At 42.5% G+C, this 24,627-nt stretch overlaps 1 protein-coding gene, 2 non-coding genes and 2 pseudogenes across 3 annotated transcripts in view; 3 read left to right on the forward strand and 2 right to left on the reverse strand.

Annotated features, from left to right (window-relative positions):
• The window catches only part of LOC144213350 (uncharacterized), a 324,366-nt gene that overhangs the window by 136,325 nt on the left and 163,414 nt on the right, over nucleotides 1–24,627 (reverse strand). The gene's annotated exons all lie outside the window — the stretch shown is intronic.
• LOC144213374 (uncharacterized) overlaps nucleotides 1–24,627 on the forward strand; it is a 206,758-nt pseudogene that overhangs the window by 46,974 nt on the left and 135,157 nt on the right.
• Nucleotides 1,976–2,047, forward strand: trnae-uuc (transfer RNA glutamic acid (anticodon UUC)). The gene has a single exon. It is a non-coding gene; the product is annotated as a tRNA-Glu (tRNA).
• On the forward strand, nucleotides 9,439–10,805 carry LOC144213399 (general transcription factor II-I repeat domain-containing protein 2A-like; annotated as a pseudogene).
• On the reverse strand, nucleotides 22,260–22,332 carry trnaf-gaa (transfer RNA phenylalanine (anticodon GAA)). The gene has a single exon. It is a non-coding gene; the product is annotated as a tRNA-Phe (tRNA).

A 24,627-nucleotide genomic window follows, 5' to 3' on the forward strand; every position in this document is an offset into this window, starting at 1 on the left:
GCCAATCAGCTTGCGTTTTTGCCGTGATGCTTCCGTGATGCCCCGTGATGCTTTGCGCATACGTGCATTCTTTGTGTTTTAAAATTTTGTAAAATTATGCAATTACTAATTCCAATTGAATATTTTGTTTCCACATCTTGTAAAATTATCTCATTTATAATTTTAATATAATATCTTTAAAAAAAATTTTCCCAGAAAAAAATCCGCAAAGCTCTGCGTCCGCGTTAACTGAGGCGCGAAGTAGCGGGGGAACACTGTATCTTATGAGAGTAGTTTTTTTACATTCAGGGAGGACGGGGTTGGTTGCCACAAGGGTTGGATTTGCCTACATATTTATGGAATAGATGAGCGTTTGTTTTCCTCCGTCTGCCATTGTGGGTGGAGTTTACGATTTTAGGATCTATTGTGTTTTTTCAAAGGTTTTCTTGTGTTTGCAGTTGTTTAAATATATAGACACCATCTAATCTGTTTAGTTAATCTGATACGATTCATGTCAGAAACTGTATTGTAAAATAAGTTCAATATTAACATTTCGATATTAAAAAGGGGCCTATATTTATTGCTTGACATATGTGCAATTATCTTTGTTATATGATTTACGATTTCTGCTGCTAAATCTCTGACGCCAAAACTTGGGGGTTATGCTTCTAAGTAGTGTGTTCATAAATTGCTTTGTTGTGATTTGGAAAAAAGAATCATTTTTAAATGTGAAATTACCCATCACATTCATATTTAATATTGTCGCGTATATTTTCATAGGTTAAAAAGTGGATGAACTTAATACAGTTGAACTTCGGTTATCGCAGTTAATGGGGACGGAGACCACCCGCGAAAACTGAAAATCCGCGAGGTAGCGGCGCCCCTTCAAAAATGCTTAAAAAAGCATAACCACGTGCACAAAAGCACCACCAAACTATATGCTGTTCATTCAGGTGTTTTATTCCACATCAGAATGCAGGTGCCATGTTGATGCATACAAACAAATCAAATACAGTTTAGTAAAAAAAACTGTAAAATATGTTGTCTGTTTACAATAACAATTGAGGGTCTAGAACACTGTTCTTCCAAACAATTTACTTACAAACAACTAATTATCGTTATTCAGCTTTCAAAAACAAGCAAACACTACAATTAGCTAACACAATTAGCTAACATAGTAGTCCGCATGGAGGATCTTCTGCTGTTTTTTTGCGCGTAAGAAACATCGTTATTGGGAGTTGTGAACATTGTTTTTTTTTTTTTGGTCGATGAATATGCGCCTATAAACAGTCATGACGTCATCAATACGATTGCTGAATTTGACGGCTCTTACCATGTATCATCAATTTCTGGGCTCTTCAATGGAGGAGATGAGACCCTCCATTGTCGACCAGATTGTCAGGCTACGCTCGCGTAGCTATTTCCTGCTCTCAACCTGTCCAATAAACTCACTTTTTCGTTAATTGTTAACATATTTCGCTTTTTCTACGGTTCACTAGATGCACCAAGGGATAAAGAGCGTTTGGGAGGCATCACTAAAGGCTTCACAAAACTTTTACACTTAACTTGGCGAGAAGCGTACTGTACAGCACAACATAAGCGTGGACTGAGAATGGGCATCGGGAGAAGCTTGGGCTTGGGGAATGGGCCAATAGGGAGTCGAGTAGTTCAGTGAGTATTCAGATGGCCAATCAGCGTACGTTTATGCCCGTGATGCTTTGCCCATACATGCATTCTTTGTTTCAAAATTTTGTAAAATGATGCAATTACTAATTCTAATTGAATATTTGTTTTCAAATTTTGTAAAATAATGTAATTTCTAATTTTAATTTAATATTTTTCATTATTTATTTATTTTTACATTTAAAAAAAAAACCTCAAAGCTCTGAAGCCGCGATGGATGAACCGCGAAGTAGCGAGATCCCAATATAATTTCATGAGTCCATCATCCAAACTGCATGCTTCTACTTGATCTGGATCAGCTTCAGAAGATATATCCCATATGGTCTAGCGGTCAGGATTCCTGGTTTTCACCCAGATGGCCCGGGTTCGACTCCCGGTATGGGAAACCTCGTGCTATGTGGATGGATTGAGAACTTTTGACTTTCTATAATTTCCAGAAACAAATCCCACAAGCCTTTCCCACTTCTAGCCGAGTAGATGTCTATTGCAAATGATGTGGTAATTGAATGAGTCTGTCATCAAAGCTTTATACTTCTTATGAAATATCCCATATGGTCTAGGGGTCAGGATTCCTAGTTTTCACCTAGCAAGGCCGGGTTCAACTCCTAGTATGGGAAACTTTGAATTAGATGTCTGGAATCAGAAATATTGGACCTCTATACCTTCCGGAAACTAACCCCAATTATTCGCCATAAGGCGAGATAGAACAACCATCTAAAACTAATGACAACTTTCAGGGTCGGCAGACTCGAAGTGAGGAGGTGAGTGAGCAGATCAGTAGTCGACTGTTAAAACTGGAGAAGGAGAACCAAAGTCTTCTCCAGACTGTCGAAGAGCTCAGAGTGGTCCATATTCACAATAGCATGCAGTCCCACAAACATACTCACTACAGTGAAAAGGATGATGACCAACAGTCACTTTTGTGTAGTGGCTGGAAGTTATTGATAAAGGAAAACATGCCATTAACACAGCCAGTGAAAGAGCAGATATTTAATACCTTGCCGTCTGGAGTTTTCATGAGCATCAGTTCACAGAAGAGGATGTGAGGCGACAAGTTCGCAAGACTGTTCAAAATAACCATCAAGTGGAGAGATATTTGGAATGTAATGATGTCATCTTTTGTGGGGGAGAGTGTGACATGCTAGTGTTTAAGTTATTAATGATAGAGTGTGACATGCTGAAGTGTTTAAGTTATTAATGATTGCATGTTGGGGATTACAACTAGTTTTGGATTGGATGTTTATCAGTGTTCGATTATTGATTCCTTGATCCAAATAGCAAGAGTGACATGGTAAAGCCTTAATCGGTATTTGACTATTGATGTCTAGGTGCATATAGCTTGGCAAACACAGGAGATGTTCCTCATTACAGTAAAAGTTGGATTGAGGACAACAACTAATCACTGTGATTATTTCTCCCTTTGTGTCAAGCAATAAGAAAATGCATGGGTGTAACAATTCCAATGATTACAAATCTATAATTGCTTAATTATATTTAATTCCTTGCATTGTTGGTCATTTGCTTCAAATATTGCCCATGAAAAGTGACAGCTGATTACATCAACATTAAGTAAAAAGTAAATTCTAGATTTGTATCCCAACAGAGCAGATTTTTCCGCAGTATCAAAGTAATTAAAAAAAGACAAGTAGACTCTAGACTTGGCAAATAATGTGTCGACTGCGGGGGTAGCGCTTTGTTGCGGCGGCTGCTGATTATATTGGAATGAACCATGTTGGCCGTGGGGCGGCCGATTTGTACAAGCGACTAAAATATTTTTTGGGCCCCTTCCGTGAAGACATTACAATAATTGGCCTTGGGGGTCCTGAAGCAAAAATGGTGTTTGCTATGATATGGTTGTGCTTGCAGTATATTTTTGATTATGGGGTCTTGGCAAAATATTGTGATATAGTTGGATATCGGATGAGGAATTAATTTAGCTTATTAATGATAGTCTTCTCTAAAATGTGTTATTCACAGGGAAAAAAGAGATGACATTTCAATTCAATTGGGACCTCGCTGGAGAGGAATAAAACTCAAAACAAAACAAAAAGATAACAATGCTGCTTTTGCAGCGAGCGTCAAGGTCACATGTAGCGGCTAAAGCATTTCATAATAAGAGCAAAACACGGTCTGCAAGAAATGCAGGGTTATGCAAATGCTTTCACATTCATTTTTCGGGTTTTAAACAGAAATGTATATTAAGGTGATAGAAAATCTGTTTAGTAAAAGGTTGATTTGGTAAAAGATTTGGATTTGGGAATTCAGCAAAATGGCCATTTTTGAGCAATTGTGGGTTTCAAAGGGCTCTTAATTAAAAAAAACTAGCTTTTGGAGGATAAAAGAATATTAATACTATTTCTGAATGGTTGGATTGTTCAAAATACTTTAACATAGGGGTTTGGCTGGTTAAACGAAAAGAAAAAGATGCAAAAATGTATATTATGGTATATTGGTGACCATTTTTAGGTCTTTTATTAAACATTGAAAATTGTAATTAGGAAATGCCTAGCAAGAGGTTGATTTCTCGGATTTAATTGTTGTAGATTTTTATTGTGGTAACAGAGAGCTATATGAAATGATTCTTATCTTAAGTAAACATCGTATGAGTTGATTTTCAAGGTATATCTTAGGTATTGAGAGTTATTTGGTTGTTAATAATATCAAACAGCGAATTTAACAATGCAATCACAATCGAGCCTGAAAACTGAGTGCAGCACAGTAGAGAGTGAGAACATTGGAGAGACCCTTCAATGGTAAGTGTCAGGAGTCGCTGGATCGCCTCTCCTGACATGACGTCACGGTAGTTATCAGCCGTGGCTAATTACGTGATTGGATTATTTTTGGTATTTAAGCATTGTGACTTTCTGTGGACGCCGTTGGATCGTCTGTTGTAGTACCCTGGTGTAGTACTGGTTAAGTTCTGGTTTCGTTTCCTGTTAATCCTGGTAGTAATTGCTGTTTCCATTTGACGCCACGCCGCATGTACTTTCGTTTGTAATGAGTGGACAAGCCAAGTTGTTTAAGTTATGTTACCCCGTTCAATAAATCAACCTACAAGAGCTACAGACCTGCCTCACCTTTCCATTCCTTCGGCGACTCTGCATCTGGGTTCAACTTCGCCTCCACGATCGCGTCGTACTAAGCGGCGGCGATCGTAACAGCACGATCCAACCATTATGGACCCAGCGGAGCGCCACCCACGCTCGCGGCGACGCACTCGGCGACGCCGCAAACCATCCACCTCGAAGACACCGGACTGCTTGGAATGTATAAGTAACCCCTCAGAATCGTTTAGGAATTTTGTAATGAACACACCGTGGTGCGGGGCTCTCAGGCACATCATTGCTGGAGAGGAGTCCCAGCGGGTAGGAGAGTTAGAGCCGCAGCGTACTCATACGCCCCACCACTGCTATGCACGTCGCCCTGGGAAGCCTTTTCCGTTTCATCATGAGGCCCAGGTGCGTACAACCACTAGAGACCGCCCAAGTTATCTTATGCCTATGCCCAGAGGAATTGATTCACCATGGAGGGAGCCTGAAGATTCTGGTGAGGAGGACATCGTTGAGGAAATTGATTTTTTCGCTGGCGTTTCGGAATCCGATGATGAATTCTTTGACCAATTCGGACCCCGAGACCTTCCACTGGAGGAGGATTATCCCGATTGTTCCCCCGATAATTCCTATTACAAATACCCCGACCAGCAATTACAGAGTGGGCTAACCACCAATTATGGGGCACGACGTGATGGCGGGGGTGCTGTGCAATCCTCCCAGAGGAGGCGCCGAGCGCCACGCCGTAGAGCGAAGCGAAAGCAATGCCTGGACACACAAACCACTGTCCAAGTTACGCGCCCGCCCACGTCCTTCCAAGCTCCTTTTCCGACCACGTCCCTCCAAGCTCCTTTTCCGACCACGTCCCTCCAAGCTCCTTTTCCGACCACCACCACGCTTTTTCAAGTGCCCGAAGTTACTCGGCCGACCACGCCTTTCCAAGTGCCCGAAGTTACTCGGCCGACCACGCCTTTCCAAGTGCCCGAAGTTACTCGGCCGACCACGCCTTTCCAAGTGCCCGAAGTTACTCGGCCGACCACGCCTTTCCAAGTGCCCGAAGTTACTCGGCCGACCACGCCTTTCCAAGTGCCCGAAGTTACTCGGCCGACCACGCTGTACCAGCAGCTCCTAAGGACTATGCAGCCCTCCCCGTTCCAAGTGGCCGAAGTCACTCGACCGACCACGCCTTTCCAAGTGGCCGAAGTCACTCGGCCGACCACGCCTGTCCAAGTGGCCGAAGTTACTCGGCCCAGCGCGCCGTTTCAAGTGCCCCAAGCTCCTGTGCCAAGGCCACGCAAATTACTCCCGTTGCCTTTGGGATCGCCGGTCGCACCCGTACCGAAGCCACGGATCAGGTTTCTGGTGACGGACGGCCATTCAAGCACCGCTCTCCCAAGCACCTTTTTCCCAAGCACCGCTCTCCCAAGCACCGCTCTCCCAAGCACCGCTCTCCCAAGCACCGCTCTCCCAAGCACCGCTCTCCCAAGCACCGCTCTCCCAAGCACCGCTCTCCCAAGCACCGCTCTCCCAAGCACCGCTCTCCCAAGCACCGCTCTCCCAAGCACCGCTCTCCCAAGCACCGCTCTCCCAAGCACCGCTCTCCCAAGTGCCTGCCCGTACAGCGCCTGCCCGCCCAGAAGTGGCGACGATGCTCCGGCGCTCGAGGAAGACAGGGCCGGCGACGTCGAGAGTGGTATTTCGCCGGAGTCCCTGGAAGATGGGACTGGCGACGTCGTGAGAGGCAATTCGCCGGAGTCCCTGGAGGAAGGGGCTGGCGACGTCGAGAGTGCCAATTCGCCGGTGCCCCTGGAGGAAGAAGCCGGTGACGTCAAGAGTGGTAATTCGCCGGAGTCCCTGGAGGAAGGGACTGGCGACGTCAAGAGTGTTAATTCGCCGGAGTCCCTGGATGAAGAAGCCGGCGACGTCGAGAGTGGCAATTCGCCGGTGCCCCTGGAGGACGGGGCCGGCGACGTCCAGAGAAGCAATGCTCCGGTTTCCTGGGAGAAGAGGGTTGTCCACCCCCCGAGCAAACAGGGTAAGGTGCCCGACCGTACTAAACTTCTTATATTACCTGAAGGCAGGCAGTTTGGCAAAGACTTAAGGGACCAGCTGGGATGCCTGCCGGACCGACCACTGCCTCGTCTCGTTTCTGGCCGGCGCGGACGCCCGCCGGATCGACCTCAGCCTCGTCTCGTTTCTGGCCGGCGCGGACGCCCGCCAGACCTGCCACTGACTCATCTCGTTTCTGGCCGGCGCGGACGCCCGCCGGATCGACCTCAGCCTCGTCTTGTTTCTGGCCGGCGCGGACGCCCGCCGGATCGACCTCAGCCTCGTCTCGTTTCTGGCCGACGCGGACGCCCGCCGGACCGACCACTGCCTCGTCTCGTTTCTGGCCGGCGCGGACGCCCGCCGGATCGACCACAGCCTCGTCACGTTCTTGGCCGGCGCGGACGCCCGCCGGATCGACCACAGCCTCGTCTCGTTTCTGGCCGGCGCGGACGCCCGCCGGATCGACCACAGCCTCGTCTCGTTTCTGGCCGGCGCGGACGCCCGCCGGATCGACCTCAGCCTCGTCTCGTTTCTGGCCGACGCGGACGCCCGCCGGACCGACCACTGCCTCGTCTCGTTTCTGGCCGGCGCGGACGCCCGCCGGATCGACCTCAGCCTCGTCCCGTTTCTGGCCGACGCGGACGCCCGCCGGACCGACCACTGCCTCGTCTCGTTTCTGGCCGGCGCGGACGCCCGCCGGATCGACCACAGCCTCGTCTCGTTTCTGGCCGGCGCGGACGCCCGCCGGATCGACCTCAGCCTCGTCTCGTCTCTGGCCGGCGCGGACGCCCGCCAGACCTGCCACTGACTCGTCTTGTTTCTGACCGGCACGGACGCCCGCCAGACCTGCCACTGACTTGTCTCGTTTCTGCCTGGCGCGGACGCCCGCCGGAGCGACCTCTCCGTCTGTTCTTGGGTTGGTGTGGAAGACCACCGGACAATTCTAGATCAAACACCCACCCTCCCTGCTTGTTCCCGTTTCTCATGTTGTAATTGACCTTGGGACGTCTAGAATCCGTCCCTTAGAGGGGATGTACTGTCAGGAGTCGCTGGATTGCCTTCCCTGGCATGACGTCACGATAACTATCAGCTGTCACTAATTACGTGATTAGATTATTTTTGGTATTTAAGCATTATGATTTTCTGTGGACGCCGTCGGATCGTCTAGTTTAGTTCTGGTGTCGTTTCCTGTTAATCCTCGTAGTCATTGCTGTTTCCATTGACGCCCCGCCGCATGTTGTTTTCGTTTGTAATGAGTGGTCAAGCTAAGTTGTTTTGTTATGTTACCACGTTTATTAAATCAACCTACAAGAGCTACAGATCTGCCTCACCTTTCCATTTCTTCGGCGACTCTGCATCTGGGTTCAACTTCCCCTCCGATCGCGTCGCACTACGCGGCGAGATCGTAACAATTATTCGTAGTTCTCGCCTGTTGGTAGGAGGAGGAAAAGCCTGGATAGCAGCCACTTTTCACTCCAAGGGGCGGATCTTGCCACCACCCACCACCTTACCCGAATATGTAACCTTGGCTTTTCCAAATTCGCATTTTGCCAAGTTCAGAGTGAGAGAGGCATCAACCAATCGTTGGAAGACAGTTTGCAGCAAATATACCGACAAGAAATGTGTCCCTTGATCTGTCTGCACAATCCGTGGAAGACCAAAAGTAGAGAAAAACTTGATCAGGGCCTTCACTACAGATGGGGATGTAATATTTCGCAACAGAATGGCTTTGGGATAGCGCGTGGCCATACCCATAACAGTCAGCAAGTATTGGTTGCCAGATTTGGTTTGTGGAAGGGGACCAACACAAGCTACTAGAACAGACATGGGCAAACTAAGGCCCGCGGGCCGTATACGGCCCGTTAGACAATTTAATCCGGCCGCCGAGCTTGTCCAATAAATAAAATAATAATGCTTCATAAATCATTCATTACATCTTGTCCATGCAATACCGTGTTTCACCAATAGATGGCGCGCTGACATTTAGGCCTTTGTTGAGTCGCGCCTTTCTCTTTATTTATCTCTCTTTAATTTTCTCATTGTCATTTGAGCCCTTCTGTAAAAATGAGCTGACCAAAGAAAAGGAAAGTGGACAGTGAGTGTCGTGTGTTTAATAAAGAGTGGACAACTAAATATTTCTTCACTGAAGTCTGATCAACAGCTGTATGTCTGATATGCCAAGAAACTATTGCTGTTTTCAAAGAGTACAATATCAGCCGTCACTTTGCCACGAAGCATGCAAACTACGCTAGCAAGCAGTCAACACAACAACGAGCGGCTACTGCTCAGAGATTGGTGGCTAATTTGCAGAGTCAGCAGATTTATTTTCACCGCCAAACTACAATTCAAGAAGCAAGCACAAAGACAAGCTTTTTGCTGGCCTTCAAACTGGCAAAGTCTAGCAAGCCTTTTTCCGAAGGCGAGTTTTTGAAAGAATGCATGATAGAGACAGCAGGTGTTTTGTGTCCGGAGAGCAAAGGCAAGTTATAAAAAATCAGCTTATCACGCAGGACAATAACTCGCCGTGTGGAACTCATTGATGAAGATATAGTGAGCGAGTTGAACAAAAAAGCGGCAACCTTTAAGTTATTTTCATTAGCGCTTGATGAAAGTACGGACATTAAAGACACTGCTCAGCTCCTTATTTTTAACCGCGGGATAAACAAAAGTTTTGAGATAACTGAGGAACTTTTGAGCATGGAGCCGCTGAAGGGGAAAACGCGAGGCGAGGACTTATATGAACATTTGTCTGCTGTCGTTGAGAGAATGAAACTACCATGGAATAAACTTGCCAATGTCACCACAGATGGATCGCCAAATTTAACTGGAAAAAACGTCGGACTGCTGAAAAGAATCCAGGATAAGGTGAAAGAACAAAACCCTGGGCAGGATCTTATCTTCCTTCATTGCATAATTCATCAGGAGTCTCTGTGTAAGTCTGTATTGCAGCTTAATCATGTCGTGGATCCAGTTGTAAAACTTGTTAATTTCAGGACTTAATCACCGTCAGTTCATTACGTTCTTGGAGGAAACTGATGCGGATCACCAGGACTTACTCTACCATTCCCGTGTCCGCTGGTTAAGTTTGGGCAAAGTGCTACAACGAGTATGGGAGCTCAAAGAGGAGATCATCTCCTTTTTGGAGTTAATTGGGAAATCCGAAGAGTTTCCCGAGCTGAGAGACGTGAACTGGTTGTGTGGCTTTGCTTTTTCTGTTGACATTTTTTCGCACATGAATGAGCTGAACGTGAAACTACAGGGGAAAGATCAATTTGTACACAACATCTACACAAATGTGCGAGCCTTCAAATCGAAGCTGATTTTATTCTCCAGACAAATGTCAAACAAATCGTTCTCTCATTTTCCCACTCTAGCCACGCTAAAAGAGGCCACCCGAAACATAAAGAAATACTGCAAAACACTGGACGACCTGCACAGAGAATTCTGCCGTCGGTTCTCAGATTTTGAAAAAATTGAGAAGTCACTTCTGTTGGTCTCCTGTCCATTATCACAAGACCCTGAAACAGCGCCACTGGAGCTGCAATTGGAACTGATCGATCTTCAGTCCGATTCCACTTCAAAGGAGAAGTTTAACTCTTCTAAACTGGATGACTTTTACGCTTCACTTAATGAAGCCATGTTTCCAAACCTGCGGAGGATGGCACAGAAGATGCTGGTGTTGTTTGGCTCGACCTACGTTTGTGAGCAGACGTTCAGCATCATGAACATCAACAAAGCCCGTCACAGATCAAAGTTAACTGACCAACACCTCCGATCTATCCTGAGACTTTCCACAACAAAACTAACACCAAACTTTGATGCACTGGCAAAAAAGGGAGACCAACAACACTGTTCCCACTGAAAGTTCGAGTTTTTCTACTATGATAAAAAAATTGAAAGTTTGAAAGGGCGCATCTTTTAATTACGCACTGCAGCGGGACAGAAAGGATTGAGGTTAGTCGCCTATGTTGTTGGGTAGTAATGTTTTGAATGTTGAAAGTTATATTCATCAAGATTTCAATAAATTTTGATATTTGTTTTACTTGGTGCCGTCAATTGAATTGTATTAAAAACAGATGCAATCTCCAGGGTTGATAGATCACAGTTTTCTATTCTAATCTATTTGGCCTACTATTTCTCTTGTACATTTGGAAAATGCAGTCCTCAATGTTAGTGAAACGTGTTGAACATTTATTTGCATGTGCTTGCTGTACTATGAGGTTTGGATACTACAAGCAAGGCTTTATTATATTTGGCCCAGCAGTCAATGTACTGCTGTGGCCCCTTGTTCAAATTTTATAACCCATAGTGGCCCGCAAGTCAAAAAGTTTGCCCATCCCTGTTCTAGTCTGTTAAGAACAACTTTTGCATGAATTATTTTGCAAACGATCGAGTGTTCCTCACACTCCCACACGTGAATTCTGTTGGAGGCACCTTTGTTAGTTAATAGCCTAAACCTTAAGGCAGCGGCTCCTTAGCCGGTAACCGATCAAGTAGTCGCAGGGGCTAAATAGCCGGTAACCACTCAAGTAGTCGCAGGGGCTATTTAGCCGGTAACGGGTCAAGTAGTCGCAAGGGCTATTTCGCCGGTAACCGGTCAAGTTGTCACAGGGGCTATTTAGCCGGTAACCGGTCAAATAGCCTACATGGCCCCATGTGGCTATTTAGCCGGTAAACATTGTGTGGGGTATAGAGTAAGAAACTACATTTTATAAGGTTTATTTCCTTAATGTGATAATTGATAAGAACCTTTATATATGTCAATGTTTCAGTGTATATTCAGTGGCTCTTGATGAGACCACAGACATCACAGACACTGCCCAGCTCGCAATACAAGTCCGTGGTGTTGATGAAAATTTTGAAGTGATGGAGGAGTTGCTCACAGTAATTCCAATGCGTGGCCAGACCACCGCTAAGGAATTATTTCACCAGCTGTGTGATTCCATTGAGAATGCCGGTTTGCCATGGAAGAGCTTTATTGGAATAACAACTGATGGAGCCCCATCAATGATTGGGAGGAAGAATTGGGCCAGGTGCCTTTTTAGGAGCACATATTTTTGTGAGAAGCTCTTCTCCACCATGAACTTCAATAAGTCCAAGTATAGGTACAGACCTGATGAGCATCTTCAAGCTCTATTGAGGGTCTTCACTGCTTCCTCCTTCAAGCCAAAGTTCCATTCAAGTTCAGAAAGTTGAAATTTAAAGAGCTGTTAATACAGACTTTTGAAACTTTTGAATAAAAATAATTAGTTTTCTCTACTTAGCCAGCCACGGTATATCTACTGTATGCTCATTATTATTTTTTTTGTTTTTATTACTGATTGTTTTATTTTTTATTCAAATTTAAGTTAATTTATTTAATTCATTATTTTTCATTAAAAATAAAGATATTTGATAACGTTGGAATGTTTTATCAGCACTTTTCTTGTGGAAATCCTGATGCGGCCCAGTCTCACCCAGACTCTGCCACTAGCGGCCCCCAGGTCAATTGAGTTTGAGACCCCTGCTCTACAGTAAGTTTAGGTTGCCTAAAATGATTTATTTTGCCATAACATAACAGTTTAGCTAGCGGACATTTGCAATTGCGGTCATCACACAAAATCCATGGTCACAATGCACATGGCTGGTTAGCTCAGTTGGTCAGATTGAGGTGCAGATAATGCCAAGGTTGTGGGTTTGACCTTCATATGGGCCATGACCTCTCCAAAATCAATTGAAATTACCTAGTCCAGCTTCTTTTGCCGTAACTTCAGTGTTTAGATAGTTGACGTGTTGCATTTGCGTTATACTGCAAATACCTGGATTGTGCAGCATGAGCCCTGTTAACTCAGTTGGTCAGAGTGTGGTGCTAATAAAGCTACGGTCATGGGTTTGACCCCCACATGGGCCAGAACCTCTCCATATTAGTTGAAATTGTGAAATACAACTGTTTTTGCCCTAACATATCTTGTCTTGATGTTTCCTCAGTTCCTGTGATCTGGTAATTTATCTGGTCCACATTGCAGAAGATGCCACCCAGGATGTGAATCATCTCAGTGAGGGAATACTAGCTAGGTTTGTTCCCACCACATTGCTGTTCTTCACAAATTAATGTGAAACTAAATTTGTCTTCATACTCAAGCGGGCAAAACAGTGTTTCTCAACTTTGCTTAGCCTCCAATGAGGAAGCCTGTAGAAACCCATAAAATGATTACTCCTAATAGTTGTCACAAATGCAAAAATCTCAAAATAAAGATGTAAAAACTCTTAAATTCGAAACAACAAAATGCTGTGCCAGAGTTGTCTATCTGTCTGGTATGTTGACAGAAGGACCGGAGTTGTCAATTGCACATATGTCAAGCAATAAATAAAAGCCCATTTTCAATATCAAAATGTCAATGTTGAATTTGTTTAATAATACAATTTCTGACATAAATCTTATCAGATTAACTAAACAGATTAGATGATATTTATATTTAAACAACTGCAAACATTGTAGGGAATAAGCTTGTAACGTTTAAAGAAAGTTTTAATTTGAAAAGATGCACACGGGTAGTACGCTTTTGGCAGCTTTTTGACATGTAGTATGATTAACTATGTTTTTATAATATCAAAAATCCACAAAAACCTACACTGGTGAAAGACCAGTTTCCTGCTCAGTCTCTTGTCAAAAATTCAGTTGCCAAAAGACCTTAAAATCACACAAAAGAACCCTCACAGGTTAGACATATTTTCTTTGTCAGTTTGTAGTTCAACATTCAATTAGAAGGCCCATTTAAAGCCTCACAGAACGAATCCACACAGAGGAAAAAACTTTTTCTCCCTGCCCAGTGTATCATCGAACATTCAATCAAAAGAACACAAAACACACAAAATCTCACGTGTTTTTCATTGTAGTGGAAGTTTTTAACTGCAAAATGGATGAACTCACCATGAATGTGACAGTCTACAGTCGAGACCGAGATGCTTGTGCTGTTGTGCTGTGAGAAGAAGCAGAGTGGCGCAGCGGAAGCGTGCTGGGCCCATAACCCAGAGGTCGATGGATCGAAACCATTCTCTGCTACTTGCAATCATTTCCTTTTTTTGCAGAAGCAAAATACCTCACTTCTGTTGCAGTTGCTGTGAAAAACTGATTTTGACAATTATTAATTCTGTAAATTAATACCTCACTTCACATTCTTCTTAAGGATGCCCACCGATCAAAAATCATATCAAAATTTAACGGAATTCGGGCAATATGCGTCATTTTCAGGGTATTGGAATGCTATTGGTTCCCTGAGAAAAACCACGCAAGCCCTGGGAGAACATGCAAACTCCACACAGCTGGACCGACCTGGATCTGAACCCAGGACTCCAGAGCTGTGAGGTCGACGCGCTAACCACTTGCATCACTGAGCTGATACTTAGTTCTTATTTATTGATTATTTATTTGTCTGTTTGTTGTTGTTATTTGTGCGCTACATGGTGAAAGCATTAAATCTCATTATACTTGTACGACAGTGGTGGGCCGCCACGGCCTTCCAGGCCTTCTCTGCTGGCCTAAGAAATATCTGAATCATATATTATATTTTGTTCATCAATACTTATTAAATAACTCCAAATTGTCTGTTAGCTTCCTCCCTGTCAGGAGTGGCTCGGTTGCCCCTCTTGACGTGATGTCCTTATTGTTATCAGCTGTTGCAATTATGTGATTATCTTTTCCTTGGCTATTTAAGGATTATGGGTTGTGTTGATCGTCGTCGGATCGACTGATTTGTTCCTTGTTGTCATGCTTACGTCACTTGTAGCCACGCTGCATCGTGGGATATCATGTTTCAGTTTGTCGTAGTTAGTTGTTTCAAGCCGAGTTGTTTTTGTACATTTTGCTAGGTAATTAAATCAAGGATCAAATGCAACGAAACGGCCTCCCTTTTCCTTCGGCGTCTCCGCATCTGGGTAAACATTCCCCCGGTTGTGTCGCGCTCCGCGACATGATCATAACACTCTCCCCCTGGTTGCACTGCCTGGGCGTGTCTGAATGCCCCGCTCACAGAGACTCGAGTTGGAAAACAAAATGGTGACATACTCCTATCACAAAGGAGAGGGAAGTGGTATGAAAAGAACAATCTGGAGAACTACTATTAAGAAGATGTGTAGTATCCTGACATTCAACAGGTAGAGGCAGCTCTGGCCCCTTCTGTACAGGGCATCTATGTTTGTGGACCAGTCTAGTTTGCTGTTGAGGTGAAGTACCTGGGTGTTCACCTCAACAGCAAACTAGACTGGTCCACAAACATAGATGCCCTGTACAGAAGGGGCCAGAGCCGCCTCTACCTGTTGAGGAGCCTACGGTCCTTTGGTGTGTGCAGGTCACTGTTGAGGACCTTCTATGACACTGTGGTGGCATCTACCAAGTTTTATGCAGTGGTCTGTTGGGGAAGTGGGAACACGGAGAGGGACAGGAACAGGCTGAACAAGCTGATCAGGAGGGCCAGCTCTGTTCTGGGCTGTCCTTTGGACTCTGTGGAGGAAGTGGGAGAGCGGAGGATGCTGACCAGGATGAGGTCCATCATGGACAGCACCTCCCACCCCCTGCACGAGTCGGTGGAGTCCCTTCGAAGCTCCTTTAGCAGTAGACTGCGGTACCCTCACTGCAGGAAGGAGCGCTTCCGCAGATCCTTCCTCCCATCAGCTGTCAGGCTCTTTAACTTAAAAAAGGCTGTGGGTTAGGACCTCCTGAATTCTGATACAGTATAGATGTGCTTCTATATATATGTATGTGTATGTATATGTATATATATATATATATATATATATATATATATATATATATATATATATATATATATATATATATATATATATATATATATATATATATATATATATATATATATATATATATATATATATATATATATATATATATATATATATATATATATATATATATATATATATATATATATATATATATCTTAGCAACACGGTTACCTATTTATATATTTATTCATGTATTTATTTATTGACTTACTATTAAGTACCTATTTGTGTATAATGCCTTTCCTATTCCTGCATCCTCACCCTCTTCCTACTGCAACAAAGAAATTTCCCGATTACGGGATGAATAAAGTTATCCAATCCAATCCAATTCGGAATTCACTGGTTCTAGACGGCACACTTGAATCTGCAGTAGTGCAGATGAGATGCATACGTTTTAAGGGTAATGAACATAACAGTAAGCGATACGAGATCAAAATCAGTGCAATTCAAACCACATGATTCAATCTGGGGTGTCGGTGTTCCACGTGACCATAAGTTGTGGTCCACCCCCTCAGAAAACCGTACTGTCGCAACTTTGCCAACTTTGAGTGGGCAAAGTTACATTGAACTGTAACATGTGTGCATTACCCAAACTGTCAAGGCCCTACAGCAGGGGTGGCCAACCCGCGGCTCGCGAGCCGCATGCGGCTCTTTGCCCGGTTTCATGCGGCTCTTACGTCCATATCAAAGTTTGTATTTGTGTTTTATTTGCGTGTGCGCTTCGCTTGAGTTCAATACGGTATTTTCGTCCAATGCGCATGTGCTCGGGATGAAAATACCTCAAAGTTTCCCAGTAGGAGCAAGGTCATTTAAGTAAACGTTTTTAACAGAGTGGGAGAGCTCCCGTGAACCAGAAGCGACAATGAACAGCGTTGCGCACACAAAAAGTATCTCAAAGATCGAGCGTCGGCTGAAAAAGCCACACCTCCTGCGAGGCAGACCAAGGCGAGAGTGCTCAGCCGGGAGCAGCCAATAGGAGAGCGAGGTGTACACCCACGTGGTGGACGCGCTAGTTAAAAGCCATTCATAATAAATGACAGCTCACAAGGAGCGAACGTTGCGCAAAAATAGGCTCTGATTTTATGACAGAAGTCCCACTAAGTAACATGCATAGTAAAAGAAAAACGCTATTGTAAATTATTATATTTTTGTTTGCGGACTTGGTTGAACTGAGAGTTTGTCTGTGTGAGACAGTGCACACAATGTTCATTGTTGATAATGACTGGCCTGTGCTGTTAGTACTGTAGGAGTCAATTTATGTCATTACTATGCTGGTGTGTGACATTTACAATAAATCTGTGTGATGTGGCTCTTTGCGGTAACACAGTAAAAAATGTGGCTCTTTGCGGTAACACGGTTAAAAATGTGGCTCTTGGTCTCTGACTGGTTGGCCACCCCTGCCCTACAGGGTATAGCAGATGATTTAGAAGCCCAAAGGGAAATGGAATTGCAGGACCGGATGGTCCTGGATCTGATAACAGCCAATGAGGGAGACAAAGTTGGAAACCTTCAGGTGGTGTCTCCTGAGAGGCCGCTCGCCGCGGCCTGCGAATTCCAACTAATACCACTCAGAGCTGCCAACAAGGACCGTGGCACCCTACGTTTTTCATCCAGCCGGAGACATTTGACTGCCCCCACCTCCGACAACCCCCCGGATGAAATAATCCGCGTTCCAGTGGCAGCTCTAGCGCAATCTGAGGGCAATACTCAGGCGCTTGTAGTGCAAAACAAACAAACAAACAAACAGCCAATGATGGAGGTGCGTGTGCCATGATGGGAGAACACTGCTGCAACTTCATCCCAGATGAAACCAGTACATGACTCGTGCTATAGCTGAAATGAAAGCCTTGGCCAACACGGGTCGTCGTTCCCAATTCTGTTTAAATTTGCAACTCCCTCACTTGCGATTTTGTTACTGTTCTGTATTTTCTCTCTGTGTGTAATCCCTGTATGAAAGTTATGATTCGAAATACTATCACGCACACGCTGGTAGCTTACAGAGACATACAGTATCACCGCATGGCAAATCATAATGGAGATTCTCCCACTCTTTCAAATTGTGACGAGTCTCGGTATGTCGAGTCCTCTGGGAAATTGTACTTGTCTTGACTTAAAAATTGTGTTCGCTCAAAAAGAGGGACGCAAAGGATTTTTTCTCGAATAACCCTAAAATTACCTCAAGTTTTTTGCCTCTGCCTTGAAAAGTGAATTTATTGTTTTCCATACCCCTTGATAAATATCTGCTGATGATATTTGTATTCTAGAACTTGGATAGGAGTGATATAAATTGATGTAATTAATGAAAATTCTTTCAAAGTTACCATAGGGGGGGGGGGGATGTGGAGAATAAAATGTATTTATAATTTTATTCAGTATAGTCACGAGGATAGAATTTTAGATAGCCTAGTGGAAATTTCCATCATGACACCTATGAGTTAGGGGTGCGTCATATACCATCACACACCCATATCTTTGGTCACCTTTTCCCGCCTAAAGTTTTTACCTATGTCACATGAAGTTTTGTTAACAAAACTAGCTCACCTGTTGGGGGATTCGAACTGGTCAGGCTGGGGGATGGACGCATCTCCCAGCGCTGGCTACTCTGACCCCCTCCTACAGCTGAAGTCCAGAAAATCTCATCACGACTGACTCTGTGTGCTTCCTCTGATCCGAAGTTATTGAATGTATATGGATTAGATCCCACAGTCCCGGCCGGGTCCCACTCCCGGAAGAGCCCTTGCTTTGTCCAATTCTGATCTATTATATGGGTTGATACGTCACATGCTTCACCTGACAAAAAAGTGTCTGGGGGGCCACATTGATTTTAAAAATTTGACAAATGGGCCGGGTCAGTGCAAGATACGATACATATAAAAAAACTGCATCCGTTAACAGTACATATGAAACATAAATAGAAAAAAGGACTAAAGAATTAACACTCATCACTCATCATTAAAGTGTAAAGTACAAAGTAAAGTAAAAAGGAATGTATTAAGAAATGTAAAAAAAAATGTAATTTAAAAAAAAAGATTGAGGGGCTGTAAAACACGAAAAACAAATAAGAGTGGACAGAACCAAAAAATATTAATTTTTAGATTTTATTTTCACAACAACGCACTGGTAAACGGAACAAACAAATTTGAATGAACTTGGATTAATATATCATACACACTTAAACATACGTTTAACGTAACTTTACACAAAACTGAATTCTATTTTTTTTAAAATATTTTCTTTACTTTCGTTCTGGCCGGGTTAGATGTTTTCCACGCCTCCAAACGCACGTTTGCTAATGATGGGATGTTTGCTGTTGTTCTGCGTATTCCCTTCAAAATATTCCAAAAATGATGCACACAAATGTCCTCACAATAGGATAACCCACGACCACTTGCCAATGAAAAGTATTCTTGTAGTACTAGCGATCGCTCCCCTGCTTATGGAACAACATTGCATCTGGCTCGCTCTTTCTGCCCAGACCAACGGAAAATTAGAGGGAACATTGGTCCCAGTCTAAACAAAAGGATTTCTAGTGGGATTGACAGTTTATAAAATAGTCATACCTCTACTTACGGATGCCTCTAGGTATGATATTTTCAGGTTATTAAATTATTATATGCAAATGAGTAACTCGAGTTATACGAACGAAGAAGATCCAGGTTACGAAATTGTGCAAAATTAATTTTCTTATATGTTCATTTATATTATATATATTGTCGTGGATGCATTGATTCTCACTTTAGAACATATCTACCCTCTACTAGGCTTTCATTTCATCCCTCTCATTCTATCTTCTATAATCACAATAAAAGTATTCAATTCAATTGGCTGTCTCACAACTACCACTGTCCATGTTTCAAGATTCTTACATACCTGTCCACCTCAACTAAATGCTCCCCTTATTAATGACCGCAATTCCCCCGATTAAGCGATTAAATACCATACAAATGCAACATGGCTCATATACTCACGTACACACACAGGGCACAGGGAGAAGTGTAAAATGTAGTACAAGTGGACAGCTTTTGGCCCTGGTAGGAAATGCTCTTGCCGCCATCTGGCAGACGAACACGAGTATTACGTCTTCCATATTAACGTTCGCAGAGGGAACGAATTCAGCGGTGCAGGACACATTTTCACATGTTTTTTTATTAAACATTAATAAATCATTTCCTCATTTCTCTCTTCACTTGTTTGCTCACATCTTTAATACAAAAGTGGAACGCTACTACCAATTTTAAAGGGTTTAGATAGCAGTTGTGTGAGGACCTTGTAAAAAATTAGAGAATATATATATATATATATATATATATATATATATATATATATATATATATATATATATATATATATATATATATATATATATATATATATATATATATATATATATATATATATATATATATATATATATATATATATATATATATCATTTATCTTTGTGTCTTAACAAGTTTCAGAAATCAGCACCCCCAATTAGAAGGGGAGGAGCCCGAGTTTTCTCCAGACCAAAAGAGAGAAGAGCAACTTGAAATAAAAATGGAGGAAGAAGATGTCACCTGGTCAACTGGTGAGGAGTCTTTTAAGATAGAAGAGAATCTGGGCAGGGCTAGTGAAAGGGGCGGAGTCTGCAAACACCTCTGCATGGCCGCATACAAGCGAGGAAGCAGCGCCGCCTCAACAGCAAAAGAGAGAAGATCAATCTCCAATCAAAAAGGAGGAAGATGTCACCTGGTCATCTGGTGATCTTTTCAAGAGTGAAGATGATCTCGTAATGGATTTGATTGCAGATTTACTGTCAAAGCCATTTTCAAGTCGGACTTTTCAAGAAAAGCTGGACATCATTAAGAATGGTCAGACAACTCCAAAGCTTGCTAGCTTTGGAGTTGACCGCTCTTTCTTAATGTCCATTTTTTTCTGGAAAATTCTGTCTGGAGAAAAAGCTTTGTGAGAAAATCTGCAACCAAATCAATTTGTTTTCCTCCGTCTGCCATTGTGGGTGGAGTTTACGACCTGTGGCTGGCACACTTAGGCTTTGGTCTGCCTACCAGCCAAACATACACTGTAAAAAAGACAACGACAATCTATTCAGCAGAGTTGGTATTGTGATTTGTTTGAATATGAAAGTTAAAGTAGCTGTTCTTAATGTGAAAATACACATCAGACCAATCATGTAAACCTCATGGTGTCTAAATTTGTAATTGTGAATAACCTGACATTGAAATTTGTGGTTGGTACAACAAAGTTAGAAGAAAGATACATGGTTTCCTTGAATGCATATATAGCAAGGACAAATCCTCATGCTTTAACGGGACAACAATTCATGGACAGAAGATTTATTTCAAAGGAAGACCCTCAACTAAGCTTGTGAATGTAAGTATTTTGCATGCATCGATATGTATTGTATGGAATAATAGCTAGTGACTTGATAATAAATGTTTGCTGCTTTGACCAATGTACTACAGTAATTCAAAACTTGGTCAGTATATGTTAACAATGCTAGGTAAACTAGCTACGGTACAGGCCTGCGCTTAATCATTGATTTAACGTAGTTTATCTAAGTCTTTACTGTTTCTGTTAAACCGTGAAGGATCGGTTATCTTCTATTGTACTGCAATTGGTTAGTCTGAGATTGATTGCTTTGGTCTCTTTCTCTCTCTCTTTTCTTCATTCCAGGAACCTACACAAAATCGCTGTTGTAATTATTTCTACACATTTCTAGATTTATTTGGTTTTGACTAGAGAAATATAATAGTAATAAAGTTTCATCGTGTTTGGAGTGTCAGAAATGTGTTTGTATGTTGTATGTATTTTGAGTGCGCTAAATGCAATTTTTGTCGAATGAAAATGAGCGCGCACATGCGAGCGTTTGCTAGCATGGTGTAACTTTAGTCTGGTCATGACTCGCCAAGTGTGTTGTGGGAATTTTGTATGCATTTCTGAATTTGGGATTTCTGCTTTTGCAACTTGTTCATTCTGTTGGAATTTGTATTTTAAATGTTATTTTAAGTGGTTATATACGGAGCCCTGGAGGTGACATGGCTGGCTGTGATTATTACTCCCCATTTTCAAGGGCATACTTGCCTATTGTTATTACACTACAGTCTATGTGGGACCTTAGTTAATATTTGGCACTAATGTGTATCAAGTCAACATATATGTAAAGTGTTTTTTTTAATAATAGGGTATCATTTTCTTAAAAAGTGTTGACTGTATTTTTTTTAAATTTCTTTCAGGTATGAAAGTTAAGACCACATGCAATGCAAGTACTGCAGTTTTAACAAAAAAGCGAAGACCAAATGGGGATGAAACAAAATACACCCTTAAAAGAGCTAAACGTGGAGAAGGGAACCAAGTTCCTGAACATCCAGAAAAACAAAATGATGCCTCACTTGAGATTTAGCTTCTTCAATTTGTCTGAGAACTCGCGATTGTAACAAGTCACCGAGACCTTGTTCTAAGGACTGTTTACTGGACCTTTACCTGGACCGAGAAGGACGCTTAAGAAGATGCTGATGCAGGGGGATCACTATCCGAACAGCTTTGATGATTACTCGCATATTGTCAGAAATTTTCAGCATTCTCTATCTGAGCCAATTTGGGTCATGTAGGTGAGAAGAATCAAACTTGACTGCAAAATGACTCATGGCTTACAAGAAAACAGTCTTCAAACTGATTACGAGCCAAATAAGAGTATATGAGCAAAGTTCAATGCGCTGCCGAAACCCGGGGTTGAACCAGGGACCTTTAGATCTTCAGTCTAACGCTCTCCCAACTGAGCTACTTCGGCTGACTGAATAAAATAAAAACAAACTAGGACTACAAATTGACTCATGGCTTACTAGCACAATATACCAATTGGAGGATTAACTGATATTGGTCTGGTTTACAAGTCCAATGGACACACAAAGCCCGAGGTCGATTCAGGGAACGCTCTCCTACATTCCCTATCCAATTCGGGTTATGTTGGTGACAAGAGTCAAACTTGACTCCAAAATGACTCACGGCTTACAAGGAAACAGTTAGCAAACTGACGGCCAGCTGATTAAGGGTGGGTTTGCAAAAGTCCAATGTGCTGCCGAAACCCGGTGTTGAACTGAAGATCTAAAGGTCCCTGACCTTTAGATCTTCAGTCTAACACTCTGCCAACTGAGCTACTTTGGCTCATTGATAAAGACAACAACCAACTTGGACCGAAAATTTACTCACGGCTTACGAGTACAATATTCCAATTGGAGCAGTAAAGGATATTGGTCTGGTTTAGAATGTCTCGGACGTGTTTCTTTGGAATGGAAGTTTTTGAATGCAAAATGAATGACTGTGAATACAACTAACCGTGCTATGATGGTCCCCAGCCAAGACCGAGGTTCTTTCACTGGTGATCCTGAAAAGCTCCAGCAGCGGGTGGGAAAAGCCACGTGCCTTGCTATATCTCAGGACTGCCAACTACTTTGGATTTCCAGGAGTCTCTCCGAGAATGCAACACAATCTCCGGGAGTCCAGATCACCTCCCTAAACTTCAGGAATCCCAGAAATTTCCGCTCGGCGAAACGTCCACCTGGCGAAACGTCTGCCCGGCGAAACGTCTGCCCGGCGAAACGTCTGCCCGGCGAAACGTCCGCCCGGCGAAACGTCTGCCCGGCGAAACGTCCGCCCGGCGAAACGTCCGCCCGGTGAAACATACGCTCTGCGAAACATCCGTTTTTGCAAACATTGAACATTACATTCCCCTTGTAGTATGTCTATCATCTATATAACTTTCTTACTCAATGTTTTTCCAATAATTACAGATAAAATAAAAATCTAGTTACATTTCTACCAATTATCCCCTTCAACATAAAAAAGATAAAAACAATTTACTGTTAATTTCAGAGATGAAGTTACCTTATTTTCACACCTGTAGAAAGAAAACAATCTTTTATGTATTATTTTGTCAAATTGTTCAAATTAATGTATTCATTCAATCTGAGCAAATAACACCACTTCTTTTGTCACCTTTGAATTTGGAAGGCTTATTTTGTTAACAAAAAGACCCAAAAAGCATTTTTCACCAAAAGAGAGCTTTATTGGAACGACACAAAAGATGACATGTTTAATCGGTTTAAATGTTACATGACAAAAGTATGACATTGTACTACTTATTTATTTAGAGCAAATTTATTCTTATACACCATTTTTCTATTAAAGTTTCTTAGATCCTAGATTCTGTATATGAATTATTTTTATTAAAATGTATCATGTTTGAATAACACTCAATATTCTTATTGGATTTGCTAGCAAAATCAATGGTCAAAAACTATTTTTTCAAATTTCTTAGGCATGTCTTTAACTGTGAAGACATTTTCCATATAATTTACATCACATTATTGATTATTTACTTTGTAATTTCCTCATTCAGGCTACATTTCGGATAGAATTGTGAAGAAATAAAATATTCAACGACAATCAATTTTCTTATACAGTACCTTGACATACAAGTGTTCCAGCAAATGAGAAATTTGAGATGTGAGGAAAATTCTCAGAATTCTTTTTGCCTTGAGATGTGAGTCGGTAGTCAATTAGAACCAATTTTGGTGGGGATTTTTTAGGACAGAAACGGACTAATTTGTATTTTGTTCACTTCTATAGGAATAATTGACTCGAGATACAAGTAATTTAACATATTGGCTCGATCCCACAGTAAGCTCGTATCTTAAGGTATTACTGCATTTGAATAGTGTGGATCGATTGACACATTATAAAGTGTAAACAAGATTTTCAGAATGCAAAATACAATTATACTTCGATTACAATGATGTTTCATACAGAAATTGATAAAGCGGGCAAAGCCGTGATTGGCCACTGCTTATCACACCTCATTTGCATCTTTTAAGTCTATCCTTACGACTAAAACTTTGGCAAGAAGATGAGCAGGAAAAGGGTTTCAGATCGTTGTGGGTAGTTGTGTTTTTAAGATATTCCTGCCGAATTGAGCAAAATCAGGCTTTTCTCCTATGCGGGTTGTTAAATCTTCTTTTCAGGTTTTTCCTAAATGTGTAGCTTTTTAATTGGGCTGTTGTAGCGAATCTGTGTCCACAGACTGAAC

The sequence above is a fragment of the Stigmatopora nigra genome, chromosome 20 (genome assembly GCF_051989575.1).
Source record: "Stigmatopora nigra isolate UIUO_SnigA chromosome 20, RoL_Snig_1.1, whole genome shotgun sequence".
NCBI classification, from domain to species: Eukaryota; Metazoa; Chordata; class Actinopteri; order Syngnathiformes; family Syngnathidae; genus Stigmatopora; species Stigmatopora nigra.